Source organism: Neolamprologus multifasciatus, chromosome 14, assembly GCF_963576455.1.
Source record: "Neolamprologus multifasciatus chromosome 14, fNeoMul1.2, whole genome shotgun sequence".
Lineage (NCBI taxonomy): Eukaryota > Metazoa > Chordata > Actinopteri > Cichliformes > Cichlidae > Neolamprologus > Neolamprologus multifasciatus.
The window spans coordinates 22,362,273-22,379,368 of NC_140452.1; positions in this window are offsets into that span (position 1 = coordinate 22,362,273).

The window sequence follows — 17,096 nt, forward strand, 5'->3', positions numbered from 1 at the left end:
TTTACCGGGATCCAAACAACACAGTGCTACAGATTGTTCAAAGACTCCCCGGGCAAACTCATGATTGCTAAGAAAAAATTGTTATTCTCCTACTGGTTGGCGAGTGGTTGCTAGCAGTCACCAGGTGAAACTGGTTGCAAAGAAGTATAAGGTGCCCCACCAAGGTAGTTTTACATGGAAGATGCCAGTTTGTCTGCGGACATTGGCTAACTACTTGCCAAGTAGTAGCAAAACTTGGCAAGTAGGTAGCCAATGTGTTTGAGTAGCTGGTTTACAGATAAGTGAAGTCTTCCATATAAATTTGATATCCTCTTTGCAACCAGTTTCATCCAGGAACTCTCAGCTACCATAAGCCATCTGGTTAGGGAATACACATTTTTCCCTAGTGAGTTGTCACTGCCAGAGGGTCACTGACAGGTCTGCAGGCATCGATGATTTTAGCAACTGATTTCACAGTGCCGGCCTGCAATCCACAGCAACCACTCTTTTCGGTAGCAACTTTTCGTGTCCAGGTGGTTAATGACTTGTCTCTAGACCTGAAATAAAGTGATAGGTTTGTAGCTTAAACCTATTTGCTGGAACGTTAAGGACAATTTAATTATACACAGCAAAGCAAGACACGAGTAGGCAAACTTCTTTATGTTTCTCGTGCACGGGAGAGAACTGGACAAACGCCGTTCCATCGCTTGACCCCAGTGGCTCTCATCTGCTCCCCCGTAACACTGCTCTTTTATTGAGGTTACATGAATGAGCATAGGTTCATTAACATATGACGTCTACATACACTCAAAGAGTACCTTGCCTGTGTGTTGTGTAAGTGTGTGTGTGTGTGTGTGTGTGTGTGTGTGTGTGTGTGTGTGTGTGTGTGTGTGTTTGTGTGTGTGTGTGCGTGGGGGGGGGGGGGGGGGTGTCAGAGTTTGACCCCATAAACGACTTCCCTAAACCTGCTGGTCTGGAAGTCCAGCAGTTCATCTAAACAAAAGGCACTTAGACTAAAACAGATATAGATACGTTTATCCTACCATAAAACAATAAGAGAAGGTATGCCCTCTCCCATGCTCCCAGAATGTGGGTGTGAATGCCAGAGCACTCTGGAATGCACACAACGTCTCTGCAGAGTACTAAGGATCAAACCTCTATCAATCTACAACTAATTATAAAACTCTAAGCATATATAAGTAGATATTTCTAAACATAAATGACAATAAACAATACAAATCTAACATAAAGCAAAAAAAGAAAAGGTGAACATTAGATTTCCAGATGTGTGGACAGAATTTCAACAATGAATGCTAATGGTGATATGTTGTGTGGAGTTTCAAACTTGCGTTTTTAAGATGAGTGTTCTTCAGTTAAAATTGGATTGGGTAGGATAATGGATAACACTGTATTTAAGTTAAAATGATAACTTCAAATAATAGGATAATTCAATCGAAATCTCCAAATAACCACTAATTTCCGATGCAAATAGTCATTTACAAATATTGTAACAGATATAAGTGAAAGTTTATTCTAAAGTTTTAAAAACGAAACTCTTAAAAAAGGAGTTCACACTCACATCGTTGGTTGTGATTTGTATGTGTTTTTATATAAACATACCACAACCATCTGTGTCTCATTATTGCTGAGCCACCTTTTAGATTAGAGTGACTCCCATCTGGCAGGCTGACTGTCAGACACTTTATCACTCTGCACTCATAGGCAAAAACAATCTACAGCCAGACCTTCCTTGGATTAAGTAAATGGGCACTTTGCGTTATGTAATGTTATGAAATTGCATAATCCATCATAGCTAATAGATCAACGTAGTAAAAAGAGCTCTGTATAATAGCAAATCAGGTCTACTACTAAGTAAAGCTTTTTCTACTGAAGGGAAGTGAAACAGAATCAGTTTGCAGTACAGATACCTGTAGAATGTCCTGATGTTGGAGATTTCATACTTAGTGAAATCAGTACAGGCTGTTTTCACGACAAAATGAAAGTCTACACAATGCTGACTCCTATAGTAGATCATATCTGCAGAGACGTGACGTGATCTGTGAAAGATTAACGTATTTTCTGTAAACTGTTTATGCTCAGCTTGTAAAATGCTTCAATCTTTAAAATGACTTGAATGACGAAGCGAGTGAGTCATAATTTACTGGAAAAGTAACAACAGACACTCAGACATACTCAGACACAGAGCTGAGCTATCTAAGCAACCTAGCAGGCTGGACTGATTATTGCTATCTTGTTTTGTTGTCTCACACACAGACATACACAATAAATATTTCAAATCTTGCAGGAAACTAGTCTCACAGAAAAATCTGGAGCTGGTCCAGAGTTGGTACCAGTTTTAAAATCAAGTCTGTGGAATTGTGAAGTACCGGTGGTTTTCTGGGGGCGTGTTCTTGGGGATTGGGACACATTACCCTGGCAACCTAGCAAAAGTTAAAAGTTTAATGTTGTAAAATGTAGTTAGGCTTGTGAAAAGGTCTATTTTAACCCAAACCATGATCATTTTCAAAACCCCGCTAAATTGTTTGGTGACTAAACAAACCACCAAGTGTGGCCTTTTCTCCAGCTGGTAGTGATTAAATACTTAAATAAATAAAAAGTTAGAAAAGCACCACATTTTGAATAGCTGATGCGAAACACGACAAAAAAAAAAACTCCACGAATTTGGTAAATATCAAACTTTTTAGAAAACTAGATATTTTATAGCGCTCAAACAGGAACTTACATAATGTTGCCCTTGTGGTGGACCACTAGAGGGCTCCACTCACACCCAATGTGGAGGTAAGCATGGACGACACAGAGCTCTCAGTTCTCACTCCTTCTTTATTCCTCTACAACATCAACTGAACACATCACGCCACAAAGATGATCAGGTGGTCCCAGCCCAGGCCCCTCGCCGCGGCCGCCCACCTGCAACCGGGCTGATGGATTCTGTTTTTTCCCCCAGGAGCGCCCCACAACCAGCGGAGCCCAAGTTGTCTGCTACAATCTACAGATTGTTCAATGACTGCAGCTTTTTCTGACCGCCAGTGCCAGCCTCGCTCCTGGGCTGGGTTTTCCACATGTGGACTGGAGAAGCCGGGTATCAAACCTTACAATTAGTAGACAATCACTCTACAGGGGGCCTATGTATATTTATACATTGGGTATGCCTGAAGGGTCTTCGAGTTTTAATCTGCCAATGATAACTGTGACCAAGTTCACCTCATTGTTTTCCTCTGCCCTTCTAACACCAAATATAGACATTGTTGCCAGTACATCTGTTCGTGTGTGTGTGTGTGTGTGTGTGTGTACAGAGCCCAAAAAACAAAGTCATAGATATCTGCTTGGAAAACTTGTTTTTTTCCACAGACACGGTGTCTTCTCATTTAAATCAGTTCAGATCCACTTAAAACAATCCTTGTCATAAATCTACTAGTATTAAATGAAAACTTCATTGTTTAAAAGTCAAATGACACATGAATGATAACATAATGTAAACAGTAATACTTTAATCTACATCTTGCATAGCTCTCTGTTAGGATTAGGTCAGGCAGCCCTGCTCTCTAAGTGCAAACAGTCATCATGACACTGTCGACTGTCTAGCTCTTAAAATCTGTGTTTATCAGTCATTAATCCGTTCTCCTCTCCTTTCCCTGCCCATCCCCCCTTGTAAACTAAATGTACCACCAAAAATCTAGTGATCGTTGATTTTGGCAGGAAAAACAGTAATATGAGAATTTCCTGTCTTGTGGTTGTCAGGGGTCGTGTACGGAGGCGAGGAAGAGTTGACCCACACGCAGGACTCTTGGTGCAGAATGAGGTTTATTGGAAACTGAGACAAAAGATGACAGGATGGCTGGCTGAACTGAACACGCGACAGGAACAACATCAACATTAATGACACGACAGTGAACGAGTAGAAACTTAAATACACAGACTGATGAGGATGATAATGAGAGACCGGTGAGTACACAGCTGAACATAATCTGGCTAATAACACGAGACGAGCTGGCACAGGAAAAGCAGGAAGTGAGAACATGGAAGTGGCAAAATAAACTGAACATCAACAAAACTGAAAGCACTGGGTCAACGACCCAGGAACCCTGACAGTACCCCCCCCCTCCCCTCCCCTCCAAAGGCTGGCACCCGACGGCCAAAAGAAAGAAAAACCAGTTCAGGTGGGCGGCCGCGAGGTAGGCGGCGGCCGCGAGGTAGGCGGCGGCCGCGAGGTAGGCGGCGGCCGCGAGGTAGGCGGCGGCCGCGAGGTAGGCGGCGGCTGCTGAGCTGGTCCGGTGGGCGGCCACGCCAGCGATGACATCCAGCTGGTGGCCTGGAAAGTTGAAGCTGAGGCTGGACCAAGCGACGGCATGGGAGCCGGGGGTGGCGGAGCCACAGCTGTAGGGCCGGCGGGCGCGGAAACCCCTGGCTGAAGAGCAGGAGAGCTCACGGCTGGCTCTGGTGTTGTGGCTGCAGGTCTGGGAACTGAACAGGATGGTGGATGAGTGACTGGACCAGAGACAGATCAGGAGATTGGGCAACGGGCAACTGAACTACAGGATACTGGATGGCAGACTGAACTGACTGGACTACAGAAGACTGGAGGACCGGGAGACAGGAGGCGACTGGACAACAGACTGGAGGACGGGAGACAGGAGGCGACTGGACTGGAGGGCAGGAGGAGACTGAACTACAGGGGACTGGGGGGCAGGAGGAGACTGAACTACAGGGGACTGGGGTAAGGCTGAACAGCAGGTGAGGGAACTGACTAGACTGAGGAAGCTAAGGGATGAACAGAGGTTGGTGAGGCTAATGGCTGAGCTAATGACTGCGTTACTGAAGGGGACAAAACTGCAGCCTGGGCTAATAAAGCTGGTGCCTGAGCAGGGGACACCTCATTTAGCCTAACCAGTGATAGTGCGAGGGTGTGAAAAGCCAGATCAGGAGGTGGATGAAGAGGTGAAGTAGCAGGTGGACCGGTTAGCTCTTCCAAGCCTCCAGGGAGGTCAGGCTGGGTTCTGGCTGCCCTCAGCCTGGGCGCTGGGACAGGCACGGGAGGGAGGACACCAGTCACCCCCACCCGAGAAACAGGAGTGGGGGTGGAGGTAGACCGGGTCACAGCTGCCCTCGTCCTGGGAGCTGGCACAGGTGTAGGCTGACTGACAGGAGTGGAAATAATGACTGGGTGAGTGATACTGACAGGTTTAGGTGCATGAGTACTTTTAACAGTGGCCTGGGCTGATGAAACCGGTACCGGCTGACAGGTGGACGAAGGAGCAGGTTCGGATAAAATGGTCCTAAAGTGGGCAGACCTAGGGTTTGCGTACACAGGGACCGTACCAGATTTATCAGAGAGTGTTCTGGCCCTTCTGCCATCACCATTTACAGTCTTTAATTGAAGGGTCTTCGGGGGTGTTGAAGTGCGGATATTGTCCTTAATAAATCCCAGCTCAGAGGGAGCAGAGCTGAAAAATTCTTCCTAGTCCACATCCTCCTCCAGGAGGGAAACACCCCACGGATCAGAGATAAGTTTATTATTTGTTCTAAGTGAAGAATCGGATGTGGAGGGTGGAAAACAGTCACTGGAACTCACCACCTGAAAATAGTCCATGTTATGGCGGCGTGTGCGCCGCTTTCTCCGGGAAGAGGCAGTGGGCGGGGTACACAGCCGAGCCTCTGGCGCGGGAGCCTCCGTTGAGCCGAGGTGGGAGGCGGAGCCGCTGTGCCATGGCGAGGTTGAAGGTCCGATGAGTAAAACGGCTGGCGGGCGAGCGAGGAGCGGAGCAGCGGGAGAGCGAGCGGCCGAAGCTTGGCCTGTGACGCCCACTCTTCGCGGCGAATGCTCCGATGCAGGTGAGGCAGCAGGCGTCTCCGAGGCCCGCCCAGAGCCAGACGAGTCCCCTCAAAGACGTGCTCCCTCTGAGAAGAGCCGCTGTTTCCACCTGAGCTTCTCCACCCAAATGGAGAGCGCTGCGTCCTGCCGCTCGAAAAGGTCTGAGTCCGCTGGGTCAAAAGCTTGTCTTCTTGGCACGGGTCGTGTCATTCTGTCAAGGATCGTGTGCGGAGGCGAGGAAGAGTTGACCCACACTCAGGACTCTTGGTGCAGAATGAGGGTTATTGGAAACGGAGACAAAAGATGACCGGATGGCTGGCTGGCTGAACTTAATGGACTGGTAGACTAACTGGCTGACTGGACTGAACTGAACTGAACACGCGACAGGAACAACATCAACATTAATGACACGACAGTGAACGAGTAGAAACAGAAGACTTAAATACACAGACTGATGAGGATGATAATGAGAGACCGGTGAGTACACAGCTGAACATAATCTGGCTAATGACACGAGACGAGCTGGCACAGGAAAAGCAGGAAGTGAGAACATGGAAGTGGCAAAATAAACTGAACATCAACAAAACTGAAAGCACTGGGTCAACGACCCAGGAACCCTGACAGTGGTGACTTTCTGTTTTCTTTCCAGGAAACTAAATGCTTTGAATTTTCTTATAGATTTGTTCCTTATGATCCTTGTGTCTTATGAAGCCTACAAACTGTTATGTTTTTCGTTTTATCGGCAAGAGATGTCCTCCCTTAGGTATCCTCGGCTCAAAATAAAACAACAGCAAAAACAGCATCTTTTGTTTATATAAATTGTTCTTGAGATTCAAGGTAATTCTGTGGTCAAAAGGTCAAACTGACTATTAGATAGAAGAAAATAGAAAGTCAAAATAGAGACTAAATGTTAAATAATATGGAAGGCTTTTGTTTGTAGGAAGGTTTTGTCTTTGTGTGTATACGAATTAAGTCATTGTGTGTATTTGAGGATCTCTCGACACCTCAAAGATAGTCATCCCTGGCAGGACTACAGATGGACTGTGTTTGAGGGCTTTAATTGCTTACGTACATAAACTCACACACACATACATGCGTACAAACACAAACTGAGTGTAACACATTTATACAATGTTTTAACATGGAGGCTAATTTTTTTTTTTTAAAAAAAAGAAGAGCAATACCTCTTGTGATTCATTAGAAATATAAAAAGCAAGACCTCTGCAACAACTTCTGTCTCCTAAGTACTCTATGCCATCGTTCAGTCAGAGAACAAATAATTCATCCCTTCAGTTCTCTATATGACTTATCGGAGGAAGAGAAGCCTGTCAAGGCTACATTAAAGTAATACCCTTAGACAGGTTAAAGAGATGCAACAGTCCATTAAAATAAAATGAAAATTTTATGATCAGCATTTCTAAGGCCACATTATTCCAACTTCTTCGCATGCATTCGGTGCAATTTTATTTAATGTTAGTTTAAGAGTAAGTGAACTTATAAAAAATACATGAGCACTATTACAAAGTTTTGAGGATTTTTTTCATGTCAGATTTAGTTAATGCATGCTACTTTAGGAGAATGATGAATTCTAATGCCTGTATAATAGAGCTTCAGTTTTGACTATAAGGAAAGAAAGTTTTTAGGTGTTTAAAAACAGTCCATCCAGTGTCCTTCATCCTTTGTAATTCTGGAGACCCAAAAGATTGTAAAATGGTGAGAAGTTCAAAGGTTTTCACAGGTCTCAGTTCCACAAGTCTTGAGACCAGTAGGTAACCGTTACTAGGGAAAGATGTGTATTCCCTGACCAGTTGGTGATGGTTGCTGGGTGTCGCTAGGTAAAATCAGTCACAAAAGGAGTGCTGCTACAAAAACCTTTTTGTAAATGCTTTGGTTGCTAGCAAATTGCTGTGGTTGCCGAGAGTTTGCATAGAAGATGCCAACCTGTGAGCAAACACTAACCAACTGCGACCCCAGCAGTAGTGAACGTTTAAAAAGTCCAAACTGCAAACAGAAAATGTTTGCCATCAAAGTAGAAGTTGTGTCTTACTGCTAAAACCCCCCAAAATGGACAACCTTTACTTTGAAAGAAAGCAATGTCTGTTTCCTGTCTGATTTTAGTTTTCACACTTTCTCTACTGTTCAGCAAGCAGCTACCAAGTGTTTGCAGACAAGACACCATCTTTCTTGCAAATTACAGGCAACTGCAGGAATGTACTCGCTATCAAACCATTCGCAATGAGATGATTTTTGTGTAGCACCGTATACCTCTTAGGTCATAATTCATTACCTTGTAAACTTGTAGTTTTTCCCCATGTTTTAGTTTGTTTTTACAAAGAAAAAATCCAAGTGAGCTAAGGTGAACCAAAATGCGTCACTACAAACCGCACAAGAATGCCTGGTCCACTCATCAGATGATGTGTCCTTCATAGGAGAATCAAAAGTAAATACAGGAAGAAGGTGCAGTGTGAGAAAACAGAGAATTTACATTGATTTCACGGCTAGTTGGCAGCCTCTACATACCTTTACACAGCTATAGCACCTTCCCACACTGAAAATGAAAAGCATATGCTGCTATGGGACGTTTTTTAGCTCACTTCCAGGTGTCTTACACCTGGTAGTTGGTGCAGATCACGTTCACACCATAAACTAACTGCTCTGGAGTTCATTTGAAACCGTACCGACACAACCTCCTCAAAAGTGTCTTTGTGTGGTTGTTTTGGTGCACCCAAGAACTTCATCATCATGAGGTATTTGCAACATGTTCAAAGAAGTATTTATTCCTGTGGGATGCAACATCCTGCAACTATATCAGACCAAAGAAATAGTCAAGTTTGAAGTTGTTGCATAAGCAGTTCATGAGAAAGCTGCAGCTGGCCCATTCTGAACAGGCACTAAACTGACATTTAGTCCGTTTAGCAGATAAAGTTCCTGTCATTTCACATTTATAAGTACATATTAAGACCGGTCACTTTGAAGTTTCATTCAACCAAAGCTAAGTACTAATTATCTGTGCAAGAGTCTCCAATCTCTGGTTATTAGCACTAATGGTTACCCATTCCACAGTTTGGGTTGGACTGTCTTTAATAGTTCTCATCATTTCATTTTCATCAAACAGTAAAGTGAATATTTACTTTGCAGTGAGAGAAAATGTCTTTGAAATCAGCATTGTTGTGGCGCATTCATGCATTTACATTGGTTGCCATCACAGCTGGAACACCATCATTTCTCATTAGTTCTCATTTCTCATCAAATCAATTTATTGCATATTATGAAAGATTAAGTTCATCTTTTGAGATAATATTGGAAATTTACACTATGCATATAGTAAAAGATAGTGGAACATAACAATAATATGAATTTGTTGGTTTTGATAATTAAAGTAAAAGTTTAGTGACTTCTCTAAAGAAATGCAAAAACATGATTTTATTATAAGTTGGACCCGAGAAGCCTTTTTAAACAATTCAGGCACAGCAGGCTGTTTAAAATTCTTCCTTATTTAATGATCATACCACACCAAAGATTGTGCTAGAAGAGCCATACAATGGAAAGGACAAACTCCTATTAAAGAGAGAAGAACTATAATACATGACCAGTGTTGGGGAGTAACAGAATATATGTACCGGCGTTACATATTTAAAATACAAAATATGAGTAACTGTATTCCGTTACAGTTACCATTTAAAAAGGTGGTATTCTGAATACAGTTACTTTGTTGAAATAAAGGGATTACATGGCCATCTTTTCCTGTTTCATATGTTAGGCTGTCCCCTCTCTATTTTTGGTAATTCCACACCAGTGAAAACCCAAAGAAAACACGCATTAGGAGGCTCTAATGCCTGTGTGTCAATCTCACGGCCCATGTCACTTCTACTTGTGGCCCGCGTAATGACATGATGAAGTAGTTTTAAAAATTACTGTCTAAAAAAATGAAATAATATGAAGGCAATAGGCAGAGTGTGACATAGCCCTAAAGAATGCAGCCTCATGGGCAGTGTTGCCCAGTTGTAAGTAAGCTGCTAAGACTAGACTGTACACTGTGTTCGTGTTTTCCTCCAAAACAATAAGTTCCGTTGGAGCAGCCTTTCAAAGCTTCTCTCTGTCTCTCGCTAGCAAAGTTGACCCAGACAACAAAGTAAAGCTAGTTTTCGGTTACAAGCCCGACACTGACCCGACGTATTAGCCAGAGGTTACTACGGTTCGGAGCCGCTGACCTGTTTTATATACGTGCGAAATAGATTTCTATACAAGTTTGCTGCAAAAAGTGCAGAATTACCTAATGTCCACCCTACTGTTACTCATTTTGTATTAAGATTTAAAAATCTAGTTGGTATTGGTACGACGAGTAACCTTCAGTAATAGTAATAAATCACACAGCCATAGTACATTCATGTTGTAAAAAGCTTGATAGTATATTAAGTAATCCAAAGTATTCAGAATACGTTACTCTCATTGAGTAACGTAACGGAATACGTTACAAAATACATTCTGGGGCATGTATTCTGTAATCTGTAGTGGAATACATTTTAAAAGTAACCTTCCCAACACTGCCAAAGATGTACACCAAAGTTAATTCATCTTATAAAATATATACATCAGTTTTTCACACAGGGACATGTAGGTTCAGATTTTTTACCCCTCAATAACAAACACCTTCATTTAGAAACTGCATGTTGTGTTTACTTGTGTTTTCATTGCCTAATATTTACATTTGTTTAATGATCTGAAACAGTATGAGAAAACATACAAAACATATGAAATCAGGAAGGAGGCAAACATTTTTCACACTACTATATACTACTACAGCGTTAGCACAGTAAAAATGGACATTAGGCTCTATATTGCTGCATAATGGACTATATTAATGCCAGAGTAGGTTTGGAGTTCTGCAGTTATTGAATCAGCAGAGCGTTGGCAACTTACTATATACCTCAGTACTCAACGACCACGTTCTGTAACTTTATTTGGTCTGACACTTTGTAACTGAGTTGCTGTGGTTCTGAAACACTTCCTCTTTGCCATAATTCCACTTAAGGTTGATCGTGGAATATTAATGATGGAAGAAACTTCAAGAGCTGACCTATAGCTTCAGTGCCATCCTGTTACAATACCATACTCGAGTTCAGTCTTTAGAATAACCCATTATTTTACAAAGGTTTCTGTGAAATAAAGTGGGTCTAACAGACTCCATGAGCTAGGCTCTTAATTTCATACACCTGTGGCATTGGGACTGAAAACGCCTGGCTTGAAAGATTAAGAGGTGTGACCCAACAAACTGAGGACTGAGGACATGGAAACTGAGGACAAAATTAGTTGGGTCCCAGGTGGGTTTCCCAAGTGGGCCCCAAATATTAGCACTGCTTCTCCCCATTTGGGCCCCACGTGTGTGTTGGCTGGGTATTTTTGTGTTTTGGGGCATATTTTGAAAAAGGATCTGTAAGTTACATCAAAATTACAGATCCTGTAAAGTTTAATCCTGACAGTTCAACTTTACACATTTCAAAGTGGTCTTCAAACTTAAATCTTAGTAGCATGACTACTGGACTACTAGGTTTAATTAAAAATAAAACACACACACCACTACATCTACTGCCATTTTTGGTTTTTCTGTTCTCATACTGATTTCTTACTAGGAGGTCAGTCTAACAAGAGTTCTCTTTGTCTCTCTTCCATCCCTCTATTGTTTTGTACATTTGATTGTTTTTCTTTATGCTACCTGTTCTGACCTGTCTACCTGATGTGATGTTTGTGTATTGTATGTATGGTCAGAAGAGGTCCAATTTTGCTGCAGGCAATTGCAAGTGACAAATAAATGGCTTCATTATTTGAGTCAGATGTTTTAATAGTCTTTTCCAGACAGCGAAATTTTAGTCAGTATTGTAATAGAAAGGAAATGGATTTTCAAGTTGTTGGTCCTCGTCATAGCTGCGAATAGAAGTGTTTACATGTCAGCAAAGATAACCTTTGTTGAACATCTGTAATTACACGACTGTTATTCTTCACCATTCTTTTGTCCATTCATCCTCTAAGCATCCCACACCATCACATTGTGCATAATATGTGTTCTCTGCAACAGTAATAGTACTGTAATAATCATTCATGATGCAAAAGTGTCATTTTTTTCATGTTGAAGTCGGTCATCAAGACATGAATGTATTTCCATGAAATGGTACGTGATCCAGGAAAGTAAAGGGGATCAAAGCTACTCTGTCCCAGCTTTTTAATTTTTTTAATGAAAACAGAGCACTTTTTGTTTTCTGTCCAAACTCTTTCATTAAGCGCTTCTCCAGTATACAGAGAACATTCAGGAGCCAACGATATTCAGCCAAAGGTTAAAAGTTGAAGTTTAAAGGGAAATTGGCCCCTATAGTTTTTCTGTGTTTATGTTTATTTTTTAAAAGGTTTATATGATTTAGGTTGGCCTCACATCGCGGTGAGACCAGCTTTGTCGCAAAATTAGTAAAATCTGAGTTACATAAAAGTTAATCGAGACGAAAACAATTTTACGAGTCAGGGGTCTGGTCAGGACAGTGTGTGTGTGTGTGTGTGTGTGTGTGTGTGTGTGTGTGTGTGTGTGTGTGTGTGTGTGTGTTTGTACAAAAGAGGGGTTTCACAATGTGGATTTCACGGTCTGGTGCCTCGCATGCATGAAAGGAGGGATGTGAGAGATGACAGAGAAAGGGATGAAAGGGGAAGAACAGAGGCTACAGCGTGACACGAAGGAGGAATAGACCACGGTGTATATTATGCAACGCCAATTGAGCTTTTTAGATTCTCATCATAGTAGTTAATAACACTTTAGGCTCCGCTCAAAAGGAGATAACAGAAATATGTAAACTATACTAATCGAGCTAGGCAAGAATAAGGCTTACAGTTAGAAAACGGTTGACAGTTAACCTAACTTAACCCTGCTGACAGGGCAAAACCCTCGAGTTGATATATTCAGGGTCAGACTCTGCAAGGAGCTGAGATGAACCCCAGCTGCTCGGTTCCTCTTGCGCTTCAGTTTTATGGATCATTAAGCTTGTTATGCTGCCATCTTGGGTTCATGTCTAGTGTGGAGGATGCATTTCATTTTACTTACTGCAAATGAGCAATGCAAGGGAGCCTATTTATGCTACCTATTTTTCTAGGAACTATAGCAATCTACAGTATAGGGATCGCTCAGCACAATAACAGCAAGAGAAAACGTGTGACGTCAGAATATTTGACATTTACATTAAACACATGTAGTTAAAGGATTTTCATCTTGTAGCTAAGAGATTGGAGTTACTAAGCACTGGGAATTAGAAAGCAGGATGAAGATGTTGACAGACAGAAAAAGAGCACTCCTATCTGGTGGGTTTCCATTATATATAAGTTTATATGTCTTTGTGGAATCAGATGAGTCGGGCTAAGCTTGTTATCACTGGGTAAGAACATACTAATATCTTTTGGGCTAATACTGTAGGTCCAAGCTTTAAAATGAAAAGCAGTCATACACAAAAGAAGAAAATTGGAATGGCATGAATGTGCCAGCCGGCATTTATGTGCTATATAATTGGGTACTTTCCTTTAAAAACATAACGTTTATTTTTTTACCCCACTAGATTTTTTTCTTGCCATAATCTCACTTTAAAGTTTTAATTATTACTAATTTATTCTCATTCCCACCCGACATGACATGAGAGGTTGATAATGACTACCACTCTTTCAAAAATCATCCTCCTCACACTACCTCTTCCCATTTTTCCTTTGTCTCCTCTAATCCATCATCGCTCTTATCCTCTCATTTCCTCTCTCACTCCTATCCAGTGTCTCTTTCCTTGTCAGGTGTCTGAAGTCAGTTTATTAATGCCAAGAAATGAGCACGATACATTTCCACCTTCATTATCTTTCCTTTCCCATCCACATATTCCTCTTTTACTTTTTGTGTCACTCGTCGCCTTTTTGCCTCTGATGACTATCATGACAAAGTCTTTCTCATTTCTGTTCTTTTTGTTCTCTCTGGACTCTGGCAGCTCTCTCTGCAAAATCATCTTCTAATAAAGTTAGCCACAGAGAGCTGATCTGCTGTGACCGAACTAAAGCCTGTGGGGAAACACTTCCCTCTAGGACAATCAAGCAAGGAAGTGAAAAAGTTCTTTTTTCTAAATGAGTAGGAAGCTCAAGAGGCACATTACAGCTCATTAGTCTGCTGAGGACTGACAGGACAATGACGCAATTCACTCTAGACTAAATCTTTAACAGAGAGATGCTGAGATGCACATGCAAACACATTCATATGTAGAAACACATGCAATTAAAGACAAAAAACTGATGGGTTAAAACTACACAGTGCACAACAGCATGTTGATAACTAAGTACTCAGATAACAAACACCAATTAGTTAAACTGCAGGAATGTCTTAAAGACATAAAGACCTGGATGGCCGTTAACTTTCTGCTTCTTAATTCAGATCAAACTGAGGTTATTGTACTCGGCCCTGAAAATCTTAGAAATATGGTATCTAACCAGATTCTTCCTCTGGATGGCATTACCTTGGCCTCCAGTAACGCTGTGAGGAACCTTGGAGTCATTTTTGACCAGGATATGTCCTTCAACACACATATTAAACAAATATGTAAGACTGCTTTCTTCTATTTGCGCAGCATCTCTAAAATTAGAAATATCCTGTCTCAGAGTGGCGCTGAAAAACTAGTTCATGCATTTATTACTTCCAGGCTGGACTACTGCAATTCATTATTATCAGGATGTCCTAAAAAGTCCCTGAAAAGCCTTCAGTTAATCCAAAATGCTGCAGCAAGAGTACTGACAGGGACTAGAAAGAGAGAGCATATTTCTCCTGTATTGGCTTCCCTTCACTGGCTTCCTGTTAAATCTATAATTGAATTCAAAATCCTGCTCCTCACATACAAGGTCTTAAATAATCAGGCCCCATCTTATCTTAATGACCTTGTAGTACCATATCACCCTATTAGAGCACTTCGCTCTTGCACTGCAGGCCTACTTGTTGTTCCTAGAGTATTTAAAAGTAGAATGGGAGGGAGAGCCTTCAGTTTTCAGGCCCCTCTTCTGTGGAACCAGCTTCCAGTTTGGATTTGGGAGACAGACACTATCTCTACTTTTAAGATTAGGCTTAAAACTTTCCTTTTTGTTAAAGCATAGTTGGGGCTGGACCAGGTGACCCTGAATCCTCCCTTAGTTATGCTGCGATAGACGTAGGCTGCCGGAGGATTCCCATGATGCACTGAGTTTTTCCTTTCCAGTCACCTCTCTGCATTGAATCATACCTGATATTAATCTCTGTCTCTCTTCCACAGCATGTCTTTATCCCGTTGTCCTTCTCTCACCCTAAGCAGCAGCAGATGGCCGCCCCTCCCTGAGCTTGGTTCTGCCGGAGGTTTCTTCCTGTTAAAAGGGAGTTTTTCCTTCCCACTGTTGCCAAAGTGCTTGCTCACAGGGGGTCATATGATTGTTGGATTTTTCTCTATATCTATTATTGTAGGATCTACTGTACAATATAAAGCACCTTGAGGCGACTTTTGTTGTGATTTGGCGCTATATGAATAAAATGGAATTGAAGTATAATTGAAGGATGGACACAGTCAGCAGAAATATTTACTACCATTTTAATGATGCTCAGTTATCCTTCACACTATTACACCAATAGCAGCTGGCTGAACTGTTGGTACAAAGCAGGATGGAGCCGTGCTTTCATGGTCCATGGTTTCCTTAAAAACGTATTAGACCAGGAAATGTTTTTCCAATCTTCTGTTGTCCAATTCTGGTAAACTGTGCATATTGTAGCCTTGGTTTCCTGTTTTTAGCTGAAGTTATGTCATTATTATGGTTAAGAGAAATTGTGGGTTGCAATTATATTTTGGGTAAAACAGCCCTTAATTACTTTTTATATGATTGTGTAATGCATTAACACTTGTATGTAAATGGACTCACTTTAAGTGACATTTTATCACCAGACCAGAGTTTCCCTCAGATCCTGGAAACAGGCGAACCTCAGATTTTTCTTTTTAACTGAACTTGCAAGTCTCAAGTTTCTTTCCATTACTTCTGACCTCTTGTGATCTTTCCTCATCTCTCTGATTTCTTATCTCTTTGTCCTTTCTCTGCTCTTGTGTCATTCTTTCTTTGCTGTTGCCTTTATCGAAGCTAATTCCTCCTCTAACAATCTCAGTGATTGGAAGGAAGCTGAAAGCAAATGGCACTACACTTTTTAAATGATGTATCCATCCTCATAATGGGGCAAATGTAACCCTGACCGAAAGATATGCCTCCGCATGACCTCTCCTGGTTGTTAAATTTGAACAAATCACTGCTCAATCCCATTGAGCCCCATTTCTTTCTACAAAGAGTTTCTTTCCTCTGGGCTTTTAAAGGATGCCACAGCTTCTTGAAAGAAAACACACTGGGACAACTAGATTTTGCTGGAGCACTGACTAATGTAAAAAGCACTTTAGTCATGGCATAGTTGTTCTTGCAGCTCAAAACTGGCATAATTGATTGTTCATTACAGCTCTGCTGTAAGTATAAGCATGCTTTGGATTTCTCAGTGTGGAAAAACAGTAAACACGGCGCTGTAGTGAGAGAGATTGAAAGATATATTTAAAAATATACACATTAGTAGCTCATAAAGTTGGCACGCCAGTTGTCCCAGACTTATTTTGAACATGTTAACATTCCGACCCAAAAACAAATGTTTATACATTGTAAACACATAATGTTAATATGCACAATATATCATCTAATTTCCAAGAAGTAGAGTCAAGAATTTTGTTTTTATTAACTGTTCTCTTTAAGTTCTAAAATGTCCCTAAATATGATTCAGTAGGAGTCTGGCTCTCTTAAGCAATAGTTACCCAAACTGCCACTAGCTCCCTGCTACGGGTCATTTCACTTCATTTTAGTCACTATAAACTGGCCTTGACTCCCTGGTGCCTTTTGGAGCATTTTTAGTGATGTAAGACATTTGTGCTCCAGTTTTAGTCACTGAATGAATTCATTTGTATCAGTCTGGAACTATTTTAGCAGGTATTAGTAGATATTAGACTGGTGACCTCTCCAGGGTGTGTCCCGCCTCTTAACCTATCACAGCTGGAATAGGCTCCAGCACCATGGGGGGGAATGAATGAATGAATGGAGTTTCTCCCATTAAGGCGCATCCATAAAGATAAAAATAACACTCTTTACACTCTTGACTCCAGAAAGCCAAGAGAAAACCTAAATGTAAAGAGTGAAATTTGAGGCATCAAAATGTGAATCCACAGAGGAATGGGTCATATCACAGTAACCA